Source organism: Triticum aestivum, chromosome 7B, assembly GCF_018294505.1.
Source record: "Triticum aestivum cultivar Chinese Spring chromosome 7B, IWGSC CS RefSeq v2.1, whole genome shotgun sequence".
NCBI classification, from domain to species: Eukaryota; Viridiplantae; Streptophyta; class Magnoliopsida; order Poales; family Poaceae; genus Triticum; species Triticum aestivum.
Window position 1 is genome coordinate 470,620,240 of NC_057813.1, and position 21,134 is coordinate 470,641,373.

Consider the following 21,134-nt stretch of genomic DNA (forward strand, 5'->3'; position numbering starts at 1 on the left):
TTATGACCAGTTCTGCTTTTTTAATTGGGGTTCTTCACCCCATGTGTTTCAATGTCATGAGCAACCGTCCCATGGTTTTCGTCTCGTTTTTTTCCACTTCTTACACACTTGCAGGCTAATAGGGGGGCCGTGAGCTGGAGCAGCAGAAGGTGGCACCAACCACAAGCTCAAGGTACTGTTATCACAATCTTTGAACATAGCATTTTTCCATCATAGTTGGGCAGCACAAGCACAAGCACAAGGGCACAAACAACAAACACTTTGCTCACCATGCACATTACTTTTCTCTAAGCACATGATACTTGCCATGAGTAATGTGGCAACAGGTGGCATGCCTGGACAGTCCCGATCTTGCTCATACTGACACATTTTTCTTTAGTTGCTTGCATTGTTGGCAACAGTTGCCTGCTCACCTGACAAACAATTGCTTTAAACAAAGATGCTAGCAAGAACATGAACCCAGTTTCTTGCATTTTTAACAACATTTGCCCACCAACCTGACATGCTGCCCCCATGTATTTTTTTGCTTGAAACAGAAACGATAGTCCGAATATTTTTTTCCTAGTTGCTTACATTTTAAACAACAATTGCCTACCATTGATGCATACTCTTGGTCAAAAAATCCTAAGAAATACATCTACCACATCTACTTTGCCTTCAAGAATTAGACAACTATTCTGGTTTTTGTACTTTCTGCGTTTGTTGCCTACAATGTGCACCAGATTTGTGTTTGCCCTAAATATGTTGAACTTGTTTGCTCGTGCTTTGCAATACATTTGCCTACTCGTCATAGATCTCGTTGCTTACTTTTTTATCCTCTTTCTCCTTCTGTACAGAAGAACAACAGAGCACAGAGAAGAATCATCTTGGACATACGGTAGGGGTAGGGGAGTGGCAGGGGTTGGGGGTGGAGGTTGTGGGAGATCCACCATGAAGAAATAACAGGGAGAAGGGTAAAAAATGCACCTCTATTCATAGAAAACGCACCTCTTTTCAGTTGATCTTTTTCAAAGCTCTAGTGTTTCAGATCCATGGTGATGTGTAGGCAGGAGGTTTCCTTGGGGTAGAAGAAGGGGAGATTTGGGGGAGAAGGTGGAGAGAATGGTTCCTTGGGGGAGAAGGATGGGGCAGAGAGGAGGGGAACCACGTGATTGCGATGGGAGGGGCAGGTTGGAGGAGAGATGGTGGCCACCAGTCTCGTCCTCCCATCGCGGGTGGGATCGCGCGTGGGGGGGGGACCAGGAGTTTCCTTTTTTGCTGGGGTGGACCAGAACTTTCCAAATCTGCCAGGTTGCCATGGATCCTTACCCAGCAATCAGTTGCTGCCTAGACGCGTCCTAAAAAATATTATTGAAAACTATGTTCAGATACGAATTCAACGACATAATTCTTGTGAGATACATCAACATTTTGTTAGTTAAATCTTTGATCAAAATTTGGCACACAAAACAAAGAGGATCAATAAACTAGGACGGAAGTAGTAGAAACTAATTATTAATCGGGTCCTAGTTGGCTAGTTCGCGCGTTAATTGAGTCATAAAACAAATAGAATATATTAGAATAATTCCTTTCATGTCCCTAGTTATCTTTTGCTTATCGGTTTACATTTAGTTTCAAAGTGTCCTCAATTACTTTGTGGTACTCTGTGGAAACAGAAGCGCCCTTACGATTTTACTCTTCCATCACAATTTTGTCCAGCCAAAGCCATTTGACCATTCGCCGTTGCGGGGTTGCATCCTCCGTCCAGCGGGGGACGCAGATGCAAAGTTGGAAGCATGTTGAGCTTGCGGGGGGATGTGCGGTTTGCCAAGGAGGCAGGGATAGTGGCTTGGTGTGTAGGCTGAGCGGATCCTAGGCTCGAACTGTGTAGGTGAGATGGCCGGCGAAAGTCGTACTCCTGTTGTCATTGGAGGCATCGATGTAGATGCTTCCACCTTGCCTTTCCTGCCATTCTCCAGGGGAACCCTTGATCTAGTTTAGATCAGACGATGGCGACACTATACGACGTCGCGTTCCCTCTTGGAGGCATCATCCTGGAGGTGGATTCGGTCAGGGGACCCGTGACTTCTGAGGATGCATGTGTTGTTTGCCAAAAGGCATCGTTTGTATGGTTTTTAGGTCTGGTTTCCCTCATAACTGGACCAACCTTCTCCCATTCAATGAATTTAGTAGTAATGCTAACATTCAGAAAAAAAAGGCATTTGACCATTATCTTCGTCCAAAATACCATGCATTAACATGTTGCTCTTCCCTCAAGATTTCATCCGACCAAAACCGTCTGATTGTTATCTCCGTCCAAAATAACCATGCATTAAGAGTATAGTTAATAATATAGCCAACAACAGGCTATATGAACTTGCCGTGTCACCTAATATTCCATTTATACAATAGTTTGTCATACTAATATGATATATCATTAACATATGTCCCATCTCTTTCTCTCACAAAGGTTTGGGGCTCATGCTATAATCGGATGTAAGTTTGTAGTCTGCTTATTTTCTCTCTCCTCTCCTCTCTCCTCCAACTAAGCACTAATCTGATATGGCATCTCTTACAGCTCGCCTACATCACTCTATTATACTTGCTCTAATTTCTAGATGGGTTATATGTGAGACCCACCTACCCTCCCTCTCTTCAACTAGTCACTTACACATGGGACCCGTCCAAAAAGAAACAAATCTCTCTCTCTCTTTCTCTCTCAACTTTGACCATTTGGTGGTCATATGTATGAACAAATGTCAAATCAAATCAAACAATGGTACAAACATTTTGAATTAACCCGAATATGCACCAGGATGTTAACATTAATAATAAGAAACATAAACTAAAATTGTAAGTATCTATTTACCGCCACGGACCGACGGCCGTGTCAGCATTAAATTCTACAATATGTTCCTCTTTTACACCCTCGTGGTCATATTTCTCATTTGAAAATTTGTTCCATTTAACAAATTAGTTGTGATCTTAAGTCAACTTTTTCTTCGGTTCAACTATTTTAACAAAAATAATAAGCCTCACAGTGGTTAAAATGTGGCTCAACTAATCTTATGAAAACAAAAAGCTCATTAACGAGCACTAGTGCACCTTTGCGTAACTATATGGTAATCCACACGTGTTCTTCAACTTTGGTTAGAGCATCAAATCTGATACCTTAAAGATCCACGGACGCGATCCACGGACAGTGACCGGTCATGCCTTAAATTTATTTCTCTTCATTTGGATACCTAATACTGCAAACTTTAGAGCAACTCCAACACATCGACCTAAACGGACACACACTTTGTCTGTTTTTTATCCGTTTGGGTCGGCGGTGCAAAAGTCCGCGTCTTTTTTCATATGGGTCGGTGCATGCATCCAACACTGACCCGACCCATAGTTTTCAAACGTGGACAGAAAGAAAGAGCAACACGTTCAAAGTTAAGCATAATTAACATTAAAAACTGGTCAACACCAGACAAAGTCCACATCAACATTAAACATAAAAAAACTCAGCGCTGCCGCGCATGCTGCCCTAGGCGTCCTCGTCGTCCGACCCGGGGCAGGAGAGGTCGACCAGCTCCAGCGCATAAAGGAAATATGCTCTAGAGGCAATAATAAAGTTGTTATTTTATATTACTTATTCATGATAAAGGTTTATTGTTCATGCTAGAATTGTATTGATCGGAAACTATAATACATGTTTGAATACATAACAAACAACGTGTCCCTAGTGAGACTCTACTAGACTAGCTCGTTGATCAAAGATGCTTAAGGTTTCCTAACCATGGGCATGAGTTGTCATTTGATAACAGGATCACATCATTAGGAGAATGATGTGATGGACAAGACCCATCCGTTAGTTTGTCATAATGATTGTTCAGTTTTATTGCTATTGCTTTCTTCATGTCAAATACATATTCCTTCGACTATGAGATTATGCAACTCCCGGATACCAGAGGAATGCCTTGTGTGCTATCAAACATCACAACATAACTCGGTGATTATAAAGATGCTCTACTGGTGTCTCCGAAGGTGTTTGTTGAGTTGGCATAGATCGAGATTAGGATTTTTCACTCCGAGTATCGGAGAGGTATCTGTGGGCCCTCTCGGTAATACACATCATAAGCTTGCAAGCAAACGACAAAGGAGTTAGTCATGAGGTGATGTATTATGGAACGAGTAAAGAGACTTGCCGGTAATGAGATTGAACTAGGTATAAAGATACCGACGATCAAATCTCGGGCAAGTAACATACCAATGGACAAAGGGAATTACGTACGTTGTCATAACGATTCGACCGATAAAGATCTTCGTAGAATATGTAGGAGCCAATATGGGCATCCAGGTTCCGCTATTGGTTATTGACTGGAGAGGTGTCTCAGTCATGTCTACATAGTTCTTGAACCCGTAGGGTCCGCACGCTTAATGTTCGACGACGATATAGTATTATATGAGTTATGTCATTTGGTGACTGAATGTTTTTGGGGTCCCGGATGAAATCACGAAACGACGAGGAGTCTCTAAATGGTCGAGAGGTAAATATTTATATATAGGACGAGGGTATTCGGACACCGAAAGTGTTTTGGTGGTTACCGGGTACTTATCGGGTCACCGGAAGGGGTTCCAGGCACCCCCGGCAAAAGATATGGGCCTTATGGGCAAAGAGGGGAAACACACCAGCCACAAGGGGCTGGTGCGCCCCCCCATATGGGTCGGCCAAGGAGGAGAAGGAAAGGCGAAGGAGGAAAGGAAAGAAAGGGAATAAGATCCCCCCTTCCTTCCCCCTTCCCCCTCTTTCCTTCCCCCTCCGATATATATGGCAGGGGGGCGCGCGGCTTGGGAGGATCCCAAGTAGGATTCGGTCCTACTTGGGGCATCTCCTGGCCTCTCCCCTCCCCGTCCCACCTATATATATGGGGGGGATCCCCTAGCAAACACTAGACAATTGCCTAGCCATGTGCGGCGCCCCCCTCCATCGTTTGCTCCCCCGGTCATATTTTTCTAGTGCTTAGGCGAAGCCCTGCGGAGATCACTTCACCATCATCGTCACCATGTCGTCGTGCTGACGAAACTCATTACTACCTCGGTGTCTTGCTGGATCAAGAAGGCAAGGGACATCATCAAGCTGAATGTGTGCAAAACTCGGAGGTGTCGTACGTTCGGTACTCGATCGGCGGATCGCAAAGAAAGTTCGACTACATCAATCGTGTTGTGAAACGCTTCCTCTTATGGTCTACGAGGGTAAGTAGACACACTCTCCCCCTTGTTGCTATGCATCTCCATGGATAGATCATTGCATGTGCGTAGAATTTTTTTGCTTTCTAGGCAACGTTTCCCAATAGCGTGGGCCAGCCTAGGGGAATGCCGCCTCCCCACATCGTGCCATGTCGCCCTGCTGCGCCAGTCGGGCTGCTTCGCCGCGGGCACGGCGCTCCTCCTCCTCCTGGCGCTCGATCGGCATGAGCCGCTCGCCTTCAGCGCGCTCGTCCACCAGAACGCGCTGCCTTCACTAATCGAGGTACGTCGCCTCCTGCACCGGCATACCATCGAGCCAGATGGTAGGGGGGTGCTGACCCACTCACGCAGGCACTGGTCCATACATAGCGCTCTGTCGGCGGTGGCTCATCCTTGGGCGTCAGGGTGGGGGTGGGGAAGCCTCGATGGAAAGGGTGTCACCATGGAGTCTTCGGTCGCAGAGAGGGCAAGGGCCTCCACCAGCCTCTCTTGGTAGGCGGCCTTCTCCTCCTCCTCCTCGTTACGCTATTCCTCCTCGATTGAGGTATGCATGGCCGCCGCCAACGCGGTCTGGTATGCAGCCTACTTCTCCTCTGGTTTGACCACTGGGGGCAGTGAAGGGTTGGTGTGGGTGGCGTTGCTCCTCGTGCTCGAGGGAAAACCACACCTCCCAATCAGGAGAGTACGACGCATACACCGAAAGCGTGCGCTTCTCCAGCGTCAGGAGCTCCCTCCACCTGCGCACCTTCTCGGTGTGTGCCCGCTGCAATCACGACATAGTGATCTGTTGCGGATCCAAATGCAGTCGTCTGGTAGCATGACGTCTGGGTATGGCAGCGGCTGCCGGTACTGCCAGTGCCACCGCGCCCGGTGCACTGGGATGTGCAGGTGCTGCCTCACGGGGCCGACAGGTGGCGGCGGTGGAGGAGGAAGCTTGCAGGATGAGCTGGCGCCAGGGGTGAACTTCCCCTTGCTCTTGACGGAGCCGCTAAACAAACCCATTTCTAGGGTCTGCTTGTCGCCGGCAAGGGAGCACGCAGGGGCTAGATGTGGATGGGTAGTGGAGGTGGAAGTGGATGAGGCCGCCCCCCACATGAACGGATTAAAAAGGATGGCCTCTCATAGCTTCTAGTCACTAACATGTGGGCCCATGATAGGTGGCCGCGTTAAATACGACCGCATGTGGTAGTTGGTCGGCCGACATGGATGATACGTCTCCAACGTATCTATAATTTTTGATTGTTCCATGCTATTAAAGTATGAATCTTGAATGTTTTATATACATTTACTATCAACTTTATATCATTTTTTTGGGACTAACCAATTAACATAGTGCCCAGTGCCAGTTGTTGTTTTTTGCTTGTTTTTACTTTGTGGAATATCAATACCAAACGAAGTCCAAATGCCAAGAAACTTTTTGGAGATTTATTTCTAGAAGGAAGACACCGAGTAATCTTCTAGAGGGCATGAGGGGACACTCGTGGGGGCCATTAGGCACCAGGGCACACCAGGGGCCTCAGGCACGCCCTGGTCGGTAGTGGGGCCCACAGGCACCCTTTTGACCTATCTCCGCCTCTATAAATACTCTAAAATCCGAAAAACCCTACGGGAGTTGACTAAATACTTTTTCCGCCGCCGCAAGTTCCAGAACCACAAGATCCAATCTAGAGTCCTTTTCCGGCACTCCGCTAGAGGGGGCAACGATCACGAATGGGTTCTTCATCATCCTTGTTACCCCTTCAATGATGCGTGAGTAGTTTACCACAGACCTATGGGTTAGTAGTTAGTATCTAGATGGCTTCTTATCTCTTTTTGATCTTCAATACAATGTTCTCCTTCATGTTCTTGGAGATCTATTTGATGTAATGACTTTTTGTGGTGTGTTTGTTCGGATCCAATGAATTGTGAGTTTATGATCAGTTCTATCCATGAATATTATTTGAGTCTTTGCTGAACTCTTTTATGCATGATTTTTATAGCCTCGCATTTCTTCTTCGATGGTTTGGTTTGGCCAACTAGATTGATTAATCTTGCCACGGGAAGAGCTGCTTTGTGATGGGTTCGATCTTGGAGTGCTTAATCTCAGTGACAGAAAGAGACATGACACACATGTAACATTGCTATTAAGGGCAACAAGATGGGGTTTATTCATATGTGAGTTTATCTAGTATATATCATGTCATCATTCTTATTGCATTACTCCGTTTTTCAATGAACTTAATACACTAGATGCATGCTGGATAGCGGTCGATGTGTGGAGTAATAGTAGTATATGTAGGCAGGAGTCGGTCTACTAATCTTGGGTGTGATGCCTATATACCAGATCATTGCCTTGGATATTGATACGTCTCCAACGTATCTATAATTTTTGATTGTTCCATGCTATTATATTACCTGTTTTGGATGTTTATGGGCTTTACTATACACTATTATATCATTTTTGGGACTAACCTATTAACCGAAGGCCCAACCCAAATTGCTCCTTTTTGCCTATTTCAGTGTTTCGCAAAAAAGGAATATTAAACGGAGTCCAAACGGAATGAAACCTTCGGGAGAGATACTTTTGGAACAAACGCAATCCAGGAGACTTGGAGTGGACGTCAAGAAGCAGACGAGGAAGCCACGAGGCAGGAGGGCGCGCCCTAGGGGCTATATTTTTATTAACCACATGATATGTGTTTTTCTTGGAGCGTCTTGTATGATATGAGTCTTTGCTTTTTAGTTTACCACAATCATCCTTGTTGTACACACCTTTCGGGAGAGACACACATGATTCAGAATCTATTAGAATAATCTATGTGCTTCACTTATATCTTTTGAGCTAGACAATTTTGCTCTAGTGCTTCACTTATATCTTTTTAGAGCACGGCGGTGGTTTTATTTTGTAGAAATTATTGATCTCTCATGCTTCACTTATATTATTTTGGGAGTCTTTTAGAACAGCATGGTATTTGCTATGGTTATAAAATTGGTCCTAATATGATGGGCATCCAAGTTGGGTATAATAAAAACTATCATAGAAAGTGCATTGAATATTATGATCAATTTGATACTTGATAATTGTTTTGAGATATATAGGTGGTAATGTTAGAGTCATGATAGTTGGGTACTTATGAAATTGAGAAATACTTGTGTTAAAGTTGGCGAGTCCCGTAGCATGCACGTATGGTAAAAGTTGTGTGAGAAATTTGTTGCATGGGGTGCTCTTTGATTGCCTTCCTTATGAGTGGAGGTCGGGGTTGCGCGATTGTTAACTCCTACCAATCCTTCCCCTAGGAGCATGCGTAGTAGTACTTTGCTTCGAGGGATAAATAAATTTTGCAATAAGTATATGAGTTCTTTATGACTAATGTGAGTCCATGGATTATACGCACTCTTACCCTTCCATCATTGCTAGCCTCTTCGGTACCGTGGATTGCCCTTTCTCACCTTGAGAGTTGGTGCAAACTTCGCTGGTGCATCCAAACCCCGTGATACGATACGCTCTATCACACATAAACCTCCTTGTATCTTCCTCAGAACAGCCACCATACCTACCTATTATGGCATTTCCATAGCCATTCCGAGATATATTGCCATGCAACTTTCCACCGTTCCGTTTATTATGACACGCTCCATCATTTTCATATTGCTTTTGCATGATCATGTAGTTGACATCGTATTTGTGGCAAAGCCACCTTTATAATTCTTTCATACATGTCACTCTTGATTCATTGCATATCCCGGTACACCGTCGGAGGCATTCACATAGAGTCATACTTTTTTCTAAGTATTGAGTTGTAACTCTTGAGTTGTAAATAAATAAAAGTGTGATGATCTTCATTATTAGAGCATTGTCCCAAGTTAGGAAAGGATGATGGAGACTATGATTCCCCCACAAGTTGGGATGAGACTTCGGACTTTATGAAAAATAAAAGAGGCCAAAGAAGCCCAAATAAAAGAAGAGGCCAAAGAAGCCCACCAAAATAAAAAAATGAGAGAAAAAGAGAGAAGGGACAATGTTACTATCCTTTTTCCACACTTGTGCTTCAAAGTAGCACCATGATCTTCATGATAGAGAGTCTCATATGTTGTCACTTTCATATACTAGTGGGAATTTTTCATTATAGAACTTCGCTTGTATATTCCAATGATGGGCTTCCTCAAAATGCCCTAGGTCTTCGTGAGCAAGCGAGTTGGATGCACACCCACTTAGTTTCTTTTGTTGAGCTTTCATACATTTATAGCTCTAGTGCATCCGTTGCATGGCAATCCCCACTCCTCATGTTGACATCAATTGATGGGCATCTCCATAGCCCGTTGATTAGCCTCGTTAACATGAGACTTTGTCCTTTTTTGTCTTCCCCACACAACCTCCATCATCATATTCTATTCCACCCATAGTGCTATATCCATGGCTTACACTCATGTATTGTGTGAGAGTTAAACAAAGCTGAAGCGTGTTAAAAAGTATGAACCAATTGCTTGGCTGAAACCGGGGTTGTGCATGATGGGAGTATTTTGTGTGAGGAAAATGAAGCATGGCCTAACTATATGATTTGTAGGGATAAGCTTTCTTTGGCTATGTTATTTTGATAAGACATGATTACTTGTTAGTATGCTTGAAGTATTACTATTTTTATGTTAATATGAACTTTTATCTTGAATCATTTGGATCTGAACATTCATGGCACAATAAAGAAAATTACATTGAGAAATATGCTAGGTAGCATTCCACATCAAAAATTCTGTTTTTATCATTTACCTACTCGAGGATGAGCAGGAATTAAGGTTGGGGATGCTTGATACGTCTCCAACGTATCTATAATTTTTGATTGTTCCATGCTATTATATTACCTGTTTTGGATGTTTATGGGATTTACTATACACTTTTATATCATTTTTGGGACTAACCTATTAACGGAGGCCCAACCCAAATTGTTGTTTTTTGCCTATCTCAATGTTTCACAGAAAAGGAATATCAAACGGAGTCCAAACGGAATGAAACCTTCGGAGAGATATTTTTGGAACAAACGCAATCAGGAGACTTGGAGTGGACGTCAAGAAGCACACGAGGAAGCCACTAGGCAGGAGGGCGCGCCCTAGGGGAGTGGGCGCCCCCCCCACCCTCATGGGCCCCTCGTGGCTCCCCTAACCGACTTCCTTCGCCTATATATACTTGCATACCCTGAAAGCATCGAGGAGCACCATGAAACCCTATTTCCACCGCCGCAACCTTCTATACCTGTGAGATCCCATCTTGGAGCCTTTTCCGATGCTTCGCCGGAGGGGGAATCGATCATGGAGGGCTTCTACATCAACACCATAGCCTCTCCGATGAGTTGTGAGTAGTTTACCACAGACCTTCGGGTCCATAGTTATTAGCTAGATGGCTTCTTCTCTCTCTTTGGATCTCAATACAATGTTCTCCTCTATCTTCTTGGAGATCTATTCGATGTAACTCTTTTTGTGGTGTGTTTGTCGAGATCCGATGAATTGTGGGTTTATGATCTAGTTTACCTATGAGAAATATTTGAATCTCCTCTGAATTCTTTTATGTATGATTGGTTGTCTTTGCAAGTCTCTTCGAATTATCAGTTTGGTTTGGCCTACTAGATTGATCTTTCTTGCAATGGGAGAAGTGCTTAGCTTTGGGTTCAATCTTGCGGTGTCCTTTCCCAGTGACAGCAGGGGCAGCAAGGCACGTATTGTATTGTTGCCATCGAGGATAAAAAAATGGGTTTTATATCATATTGCTTGAGTTTATCCCTCTACATCATGTCATCTTGCCTAATGCGTTACTCTGTTCTTATGAACTTAATACTCTAGATGCATGCTGGACAGCGGTCGATGTGTGGAGTAATAGTAGTAGATGGAGAATGTTTTTCGATGTACTTGTCACGGACGTGATGCCTATATACATGATCATGCCTAGATATTCTCATAACTATGCACTTTTCTATCAATTGCTCGACAGTAATTTGTTCACCCACCGTAATACTTATGCTATCTTGAGAGAAGCCACTAGTGAAACCTATTGCCCCCGGGTCTATTTTCCATCATATAAGTTTCCGATCTACTTTATTTTGCAATCTTTACTTTTCAATATATATCACAAAAATACCAAAAATATTTATCTTATCTTATTATCTCTATCAGATCTCACTTTCGCAAGTAGCCATGAAGGGATTGACAACCCCTTTATCGCGTTGGTTGCGAGGTTCTTGTTTGTTTGTGTAGGTACGAGGGACTTGCGTGTAGCCTCCTACTGGACTGATACCTTGGTTCTCAAAAACTGAGGGAAATACTTACACTACTTTGATGCATCACCCTTTCCCCTTCAAGGGAAAACCAACGCAGTGCTCAAGAGGTAGCAAGAAGGATTTCTGGTGCCGTTGCCGGGGAGGTCTTCGCACAAGTCAAGACATACCAAGTACCCATCACAAACTCTTCTCCCTCGCATTACATTATTTGCCATTTTCCTCTCGTTTTCCTCTCCCCCACTTCACCCTTGCCGTTTTATTCAACCTCTCTTTCCCGTTCGCCTCTTTTTTGCTTGCCTTTTTGTGTGCTTGTGTCTTGGATTGCTTGTCACAATGGCTCAAGATAATACTAAATTGTGTGACTTTTCCAATACCAACAATAATGATTTCCTTAGCACTCCGATTGCTCCTCTTACCAATGCTGAATCTTGTGAATCAATGCCGCTTTGCTGAATCTTGTCATGAAAGATCAATTCTCCGGCCTTCCTAGTGAAGATGTCGCTACTCATCTAAACAACTTTGTTGATTTGTGTGATAAGCAAAAGAAGAAAGACATGGATAATGATATTGTTAAATTGAAGCTATTTCCGTTTTCGCTCAGAGATCGTGCTAAAACTTGGTTTTCGTCTTTGCCTAAAAATAGTATTGATTCATGGAATAAGTGCAAAGATGCTTTTATCTCTAAGTATTTTCCTCCCGCTAAGATCATCTCTCTTAGAAATGATATTATGAATTTTAAGCAACTTGATCATGAGCATGTTGTACAATCTTGGGAGAGAATGAAATTAATGATTCGCAATTGCCCTACACATGGATTAAATTTATGGATGATCCTACAATTTTTTTATGCTGGATTGAATTTTGCTTCTAGAAATCTTTTAGATTCGGCCGCGGGAGGCACTTTTATGGAAATCACTTTAGGAGAAGCTACTAAACTCCTTGATAATATTATGGTTAATTATTCTCAATGGCACACCGAAAGATCTACTAGTAAAAAAGTTCATGCGATAGAAGAGATTAATGTTTTGAGTGGAAAGATGGATGAACTTATGAAATTGTTTGCTAATAAGAGTGCTCCTATTGATCCCAATGATATGCCTTTGTCTACTTTGATTGATATTAATAATGAATCTATGGATGTGAATTTTGTTGGTAGGAATAATTTTGGTAACAACGCGTATAGAGGAAACTTTAATCCAAGGCCGTTTCCTAGTAGTTCCTCTAATAATTATGGTAATTCCTACAGCAACTCTTATGGAAATTTTAATAAGATGCCCTCTGATTTTGAGATTAGTGTTAAAGAATTTATGATCTCTCAAAATAATTTCAATGATTTGCTTGAAGAAAATTGCCTAAGATTGATGAATTGGCTAGGAACATGGATAGAATTTCTCTTGATGTTGATTCTTTGAAACTTAGATCTATTCCACCTAAGCATGAGATCAATGATTCTCTCAAAGCCATGAGAATTTCCGTTGATGAGTGCAAAAAAAGAACCGCTAGGATGCGTGCTAAGAAAGATTGCTTTGTAAGAGCGTGTTCTTCTAGTTTTCATGAAAATAATGATGAAGATCTAAAAGTGATTGATGTGTCCCTTATTAAATCTTTGTTTTGCAATATGAATCTTGATAATGATGGGACTGGAGATGATTCACCTTTAGTTAAAAGGCGTCACAATGATTCGGAGTTTTTAGATCTTGATGCTAAAATTGGTAAAAGTGGGATTGGAGAGATAAAAAAATTACATAGCAATGAACCCACTATTTTGGACTTAAAGGAATTTAATTATGATAATTGTTCTTTAATATATTGTATTTCCTTGTTGCAATCTGTGTTAAATTCTCCTCATGCTTATAGTCAAAATAAGGCTTTTACTAAACATATCGTTGATGCTTTGATGCAATCTTATGAAGAAAAACTTGAATTAGAAGTTTCTATCCCTAGAAAACTTTATGATGAGTGGGAACCTACTATTAAAATTAAGATTAAAGATCATGAATGCTATGCCTTGTGTGATTTGGGTGCTAGTATTTCTACGATTCCAAAAACTTTATGTGATGTGTTAGGTTTCCGTGAATTTGATGATTGCTCTTTAAACTTGCACCTTGCGGATTCCACCATTAAGAAACCTATGGGAAGGATTAATGATGTTCTTATTGTTGCAAATAGGAATTATGTGCCTGTAGGTTTTATCGTTCTTGATATAGATTGCAACTTCTCATGTCCTATTATTCTTGGTAGACCTTTCCTTAGAATGATTGGTGCAATTATTGATATGAAGGAAGGAGATATTAGATTCCAATTGCCATTAAGGAAAGGCATGGAATACTTTCCTAGAAATAAAATCAAATTACCTTATAAATCTATTATGCGAGCCACTTATGAATTGAATACCAAAGATGGCAATACTTAGATCTATTCTCGCTTTTATGTCTAGCTAGGGGCGTTAAACGATAGCGCTTGTTGGGAGGCAACACAATTTTTTTTTTACTTTTTGCTCCTGTTTAGTGATAAATAATTCATCTAGATTCTGTTTAGATGTGGTTTTATGTTTTATTAGTGTTTGTGCCAAGTAGAACCTATAGGATCATCTTGGGTGATAGTTAATTTGATCTTGCTGAAAAACAGAAACTTTTGCACACACGAGAATAATTTTAATAAATCACAGAAACGTGATTTTGAGTTGATTATTTTTGAGGTAGATTAATAGACAAATTTCCTAGGACTTCCTATTTTTGTAGGATTTTTATAGTTCCTAAAGTATTTGAAAGTTACAGATTGCTAATGACTGTTCTGTTTTTGACAGATTCTGTTTTTCGTGGATTGTTTGCTTATTTTGATGAATATATGGCTAGTATCGGGGGGTATGAACCATAGAGAAGTTGGAATACAGTATGTTTAACACCAATATAAATAAAGAATGAGTTCATTACAGTACCTTAAAGTGGTGGTTTGCTTTCTTGCACTAACAGAGCTTACGAGATTTCCTGTTGAGTTTTGTGTTGTGAAGTTTTCAAGTTTTGGGTAAAGATTTGATGGACTATGGAATAAGGAGTGGCAAGAGACTAAGCTTGGGGATGGGCTTGGGATGGAAACATGAAGATTGAAGATGTGGATGTTGCTAGGGTTGGGGGATGCTATCCATCTTAAATAGCCGGATTTGGCCTCGGATGGCGAGCCGGAGCGGCTCCACGTGGCGTTCACACCCCTACCAGAGGAGACATTCGTCGGACCACCGGCTTTTTGGGCGATTCTACGTGAGACCATATCGTTAGTACGAAGTGGAAAATGCACCCAGACGCCCCACGTCCGCCCTAGATTTGGACTGGATATAGTGGGTTTCTGTTAGCCCGGCGTTTGAGGCCCATTTGAGGAGCCCGTTACTACCTCTTGAGCTTGCATTGGTTTTTCCCTTGAAGATGAAAGGGTGATGCAGCAAAGTAGAGTAAATATTTCCCTCAGTTTGAGAACCAATGTATCAATCCAGTAGGAGACAATGCACAAGTCACCGAATACCTACACAAACAATCAACAACTTGCACCCAACGCGATAAAGGGGTTGTCAATCCCTTCGCGGCTACTTGCAAAAGTGAGATCTGATAGAGATAGATAAATGGTAAAGTAAATTTTTTGTTTTTTTTGTTTTATAGACTGGAAAGTAAAAGATTGCAAAATAGTAGATCAGAAACTAGTATGATGGAAAATAGAACTTATATGATGGAAAAGAGACCCAGGGGCCATAGGTTTCACTAGTGGCTTCTCTCAGGATAGAAAATATTACGATGGGTGAACAAATTACCGCCGAGCAATTGATAGAAGAGCGCATAATTATGATGGTATCTAAGGCAATGGTCATGAATATAGGCATCACATCCGTGTCAAGTAGACCGAAATGATTCTACATCTACTACTATTACTCCACACATCGACCACTATCCAACATGCATCTAGAGTATTAAGTTCATAAAGGATAGAGTAACTCATTAAGTAAGATGACATGATGTAGAGGAATTAACTCAAGCAATATGATGAAAACCCCATCTTTTTATCCTCGATGGAGAAAATACAATACGTGCCTTGCTGGCCCTACTATCACTGGGAAAGGACACCGCAAGATTGAACCCAAAGCTAAGCACTTCTCACATTGCAAGAAAAACCAATCTAGTAGGCCAAACTAAACCGATAATTCGAAGAGATTTGCAAAGATATAAAATCATGCATATAAGAATTCAGAGTAGACTCAAATAATATTCATAGATAATATGATCATAAATCCACAGATCTCGGCAAACAAACCGCAAAAGAATATTACATCGAATAGATCTCCAAGAACATCGAGGAGAACATGGTATTGAGAATCAAAGAGACATAGATGAAGCCATCTAGCTACTAGCTATGGACCCGTAGGTCTGTGGTAAACTACTCACACTTCATTGGAAGGGTAATGGTGTTGATGTAGAAGCCCTCCGTGATTGAATCCCCCTCCAGCAGGATGCCAGAAAAGGCCCCTAGATGGGATCTCACAGGTACAGAAGGTTGCGGGGGTTGAAAAGTGGTTTCGTGGCTCCCCTGGATGTTTTCAGGGTATAAGAGTATATATAGGCAAAGGAACTAGGTCAAGAGACCCACGAGGTAGGGGGCGCGCCCTACCCCCTGGGTGCACCCTCCACCTTCGTGGCAGCCTTGTTGCGTCTCCGACTTCATCTCCAAGTCCTCTGGTTTGCTTATGGTCCAAGAAAGATCATCGCGAAAGTTTGATTCCGTTTGGTATTCCTTTTCTGCGGAACTCTAAAACAGGTAAACAACAGAAACTGGCACTGGGCTCTCGGTTAATAGGTTAGTCCCAAAAATAATATAAAATACCATATAAATGCCTATTAAACATCCAAAACAGATAACATAATAGCATGGAACAATCAAAAATTATAGATACGTTGGAGACGTATCACCCGTCCGGGTTATTTTTTGTGACCAGTTACTAATCGGGTCATCCGTCCGGACATTTAAAGCGGGTTTGGAGCGCTTGGTTATAGATGCTCTTAGGGTAGTTGATTCATTCACTGGTAGCTAGTGCGTATCACACACTGCCAGAGTATTTTTTATTTGAGATGCACCCTACCAGTTTGTTTAAAGGACACCCTACCAAAGTTGAGCAACGAGGAACCGCACGCGAATCATCACCCACCTCTTCTCCTCGACGGTCAGGATCTGGCATCGTTTTTGTCCCAGCACATATGGCTTCTTCATTTCTTCGAAGAGGAGGGGATGGGCAAATGGGAGGAGGCCACTGGCGCTCTAGCGCCATGTGCACGACAATTCTTAGAGCACCTTTTGTTTGCTCGAACCAAGCACCTTTTTTATTTTTCGAAATAGTCTTTGGCCTTATAAATAAAGTCATACGGCCGGATGATATATGGAGTCAAGGAAATTCTCAAATAATGATAAAAAATAATAAGCAAAGAATTTGAGAACGCTAGCAAAAACACGAGAGTGCACTACTAAAAGTCATCCGCTAGTTGCCCCAAAGAAGCACCACCGCGGCCGATACACACCCACACTCCTCGATGACACCCCAGCAGGGTCACGACGCAAAGCGACGCTGCTATCGAGGCTGACACAGGTTTTCACCCTGTGTGTTGGAGGAGGAAAGAGCCAAGATGGTGCCCCGAGAAGACCATGGCGCTCGCAAGCATTGGCATCGCTGACGCCAAAATAGAGAGCTTTCACACAACCCCACCCACCCTCCACATTGCGGAAATATGTCACGTCCCACCATGTTGGAATGGGAAAATCATATCCTGGTCAAGACCAGGTCGCCACTGATGGATCGTAACCGCGCCAGTATTTCCCCGAAGAGGAAGGGATGATGCAGTACAGCTTCGGTAGGTACTTCCCTCAGTTATGAAACCAAGGTTATCAAACTAGTAGGAGAACCAAGCAACACTATGTAAATGGTACCTGCACACAAAGAAAAAATACTTCCAACCCGATGTCAAAGGGATTGACCATGGGTAGCCTCATCAGTACCCCATAGCATTTTGAGACACCGGGGCTAGCCAAGCCCTCGCACCTTTCGTACGTACGGCTGGCTCCTTGGGCCGGCTGGTCCAGGAGGCCAGCTGCCAGGAGACAGCGTATTCCCAGAAGGCGGCTCTAGAGAGCCAGCCCCTAGCATGCGGCCCTGCATTCCCTCAATGTTTGCACCCATTTATTACGACGAGACGGGGCGTGGCAATAGGACCACCTGCCACCCCCGAATCCGGAGAAGCGTGTCCACAGTGCGGGCGTACCAAGCGGACACCCCTCACCTGGCGCGGCACTATAGCCACATGGCTCGTGACGCAGCCTGCGTTAGCCAGGGCCATGTTCCCACAACGAGCGGTTGGTACAGCCCGCAAGCGGTGTGCCCTACCTGTCCGTGAGCACCAGAAGACGGCGTACCACGGGAAGGCGGACTCAAGAGCAGGCCGGCTCCTAGCAGACGACACTTCCTCTCCTTGGGGTCTGCGTGCCATTAATCTGATGAGACGGGGTGTGTCTACAGTAAGCGCCCGCTAGGCGGCGGGACTGTAGCCATGCGTCCCCCGACAAGGCTTCCGTCATCGAGGGAGAGTCTACAGCGAAAAGTAACCAGCATGGCCCTCAGGCGGCGAGCCTGATACGTCTCCAATGTATCTATAATTTTTGATTGTTCCATGCTATTATATTACCCATTTTGGATGTTTATGGGCTTTACATTACACTTTTATATAATTTTTGGGACTAACCTACTAACTAGAGGCCCAGCCCAAATTGCTGTTTTCTTGCCTATTTCAGTGTTTCGAAGAAAAGGAATATCAAACGGAGTCCAAACGGAATGAAACCTTCGGGAGAGTTATTTTTGGAACAGAAGCAATCTAGGAGACTTGGATTATACGTCAGGGAAGCCACGAGGCAGGGAGGCGCGCCCTACCCCCTGGGCGCGCCCCCCACCCTCGTGAGCCCCTCGTGGCTCCCCTGACCGACTTCTTTCGCCTATATATGTCCATATACCCTAAAAACATCGGGGAGCACAATAGATCGGGAGTTCCGCCACCGCAAGCCTCTGTAGCCACCAAAAGTCAATTGGGATCCCGTTCCGGCACCCTGCCGGAGGGGGGATCCCTCACCGGTGGCCATCTTCATCATCTCGGCACTCTCCATGACGAGGAGGGAGTAGTTCACCCTCGGGGATGAGGGTATGTATCAGTAGCTATGTGTTTGATCTCTCTCTCTTGTGTTCTTGATTTGGCACGATCTTGATGTATCGCGAGCTTTGCTATTATAGTTGGATCTTATGATGTTTCTCCCCCTCTACTATCTTGTAATGGATTGAGTTTTCCCTTTGAAGTTATCTTGTCGGATTGAGTCTTTAAGGATTTGAGAACACTTGATGTATGTCTTGCATGTGCTTATCTGTGGTGACAATGGGATATTCACATGATCTACTTGATGTATGTTTTGGTGATCAACTTGCGGGTTCAGTGACCTTGTGAACTTATGCATAGGGGTTGGCACACGTTTTTGTCTTGACTCTCCGGTAGAAACTTTGGGGCACTCTTTGAAGTACTTTGTGTTGGTTGAATAGATGAATATGGGATTGTGTGATGCATATCGTATAATCATGCCTATGGATACTTGAGGTGACATTGGAGTATCTAGGTGACATTAGGGCTTTGGTTGATTTGTGTCTTAAGGTGTTATTCAAGTATGAACTCTATGATAGATCGAACGGAAAGAATAGCTTCGTGTTATTTTACTATGGACTCTTGAATAGATCAATCAGAAAGGATAACTTTGAGGTGGTTTCATACCCTACAATAATCTCTTCGTTTGCTCTCTGCTATTAGTGACTTTGGAGTGACTCTTTGTTGCATGTTGAGGGATAGTTATATGATCCAATTATGTTATTATTGTTGGGAGAACTTGCACTAGTGAAAGTATGAACCCTAGGCCTTGTTTCCTAGCAATGCAATACCGTTTGTGGTCACTTTTTTATCATTAGTTACCTTGCTATTTTTATATTTTCCGATTACAAAAACCTATATCTACCATCCATATTGCACTTGTATCACCATCTCTTTGCCGAACTAGTGCACCTATACAATTTACCACTGTATTGGGTGTGTTGGGGACACAAGAGACTCTTTGTTATTTGGTTGCAGGGTTGCTTGAGAGAGACCATCTTCATCCTATGCCTCCCATAGATTGATAAACCTTAGGTCATCCACTTGAGGGAAATTTGCTACTGTCCTACAAACCTCTGCACTTGGAGGCCCAACAATGTCTACAAGAAGAAGGTTGTGTAGTAGACATCAGGGCCCCAGTAGCCGGCGGATAATCTGGCGCGCCAAGACACTGATGCCCGGGTCCTACACCCGGCAGTATTACCATTGTACCCCTGGGGGGTAGGCCTATATAAACCCCCAGAGTTCACCCATGCAAAGGGTTCAACACCCACGCAAGAATACACACCCATAGCTAGAGAAGCAAAGGAGCTAGCCTTGCCCTTCTTCTTCCTCCAGTCGAACAGCTCAAGGAGCAACCTTGTAGCCACCTATTGACATTAGTCATCATGTGAAGACCCCGCAGAGCAGGACTAGGGGTGTTATCTCCGCGGAGAGCCCCAAACCTGGGTAAGACTCGTAGGCGTTCGAGATCTCGCTCACTCCCGCTTCCAGGGCCCGGCGACATACTCCTGTCCCCATCCATGATAAGCCACCCCCTGGCATATGTCACTAGATTACACTGATATGTGGCGCCCACCATGGGGCAAAGCGCACCGTCGGTCGGAGACACGTTCTGGACGGGAACCCTTTTCCTCTCCGGCGATCATGTTGCGGCTGGCCTGATCAGCCAGCCCGGCGCGCCCGCTAGTGCTTGCACCAGCATGATGCCTAATGTTGAGGCGGCCTGGTCCGCGACCAGCATCGCCGACCTCGTCGGCAAGATCAGCCTCACCGGCGAGCCCGGGTCCAATGCGGGAGCAGCCAGCCATGCGAGCTACCTCGTCGACCTCCTCGGCAAGCTCTGCATCACAAACAAGCCCGCCCCCAATTTGGAGTCCGTTGGCTCCGCCGACCCCTTCATCGAGCCCGTCGAGATGCTCATCAACTCCGACGCGGTTTCCACCGATGCCTTCCCTGGCAACGTGGTGATCATCGACGACCTGCTCCCTCCCATTGCCAGTAGCGCTGGTGCCGGCATCATCGCGGAGGCGATGGTTACCGACCACAGTGGGGACTCCGTCGGAGTGGCCCAGGACCCGCTGCGAGCCGCCTTGCAAGGCCTGCCACCCCCGTCGCTGCCAACACTAACGGAGCGACGCTGGAGGCACACCGCCTCTCGCTCCTAGATAGCTCCAACAAGCTGGCAACCATGAGGCACCGGGCCGAGGCCCGCCAGCGCGAGATCGACCGCATTGCAGGTGGCACGCTGGTTGCGGGCGAGCCCAGCCAGGCCGGAATGGTTCCGCAGCACAGTGCGGCCATCGCCAGCATGTTGGGAGTCAGGCGCCCAGTCTATATTACCTCAATGGAGAACCTGCACACCGCCTAGGTGGCAGCATATGAGCTGGACCACCTAGAAGGAGACGAGCAACACAGCCAGATGGCACGCCTCCAGGAGCTCCTTGACACGGCCACCGCATGATGGAAGCCG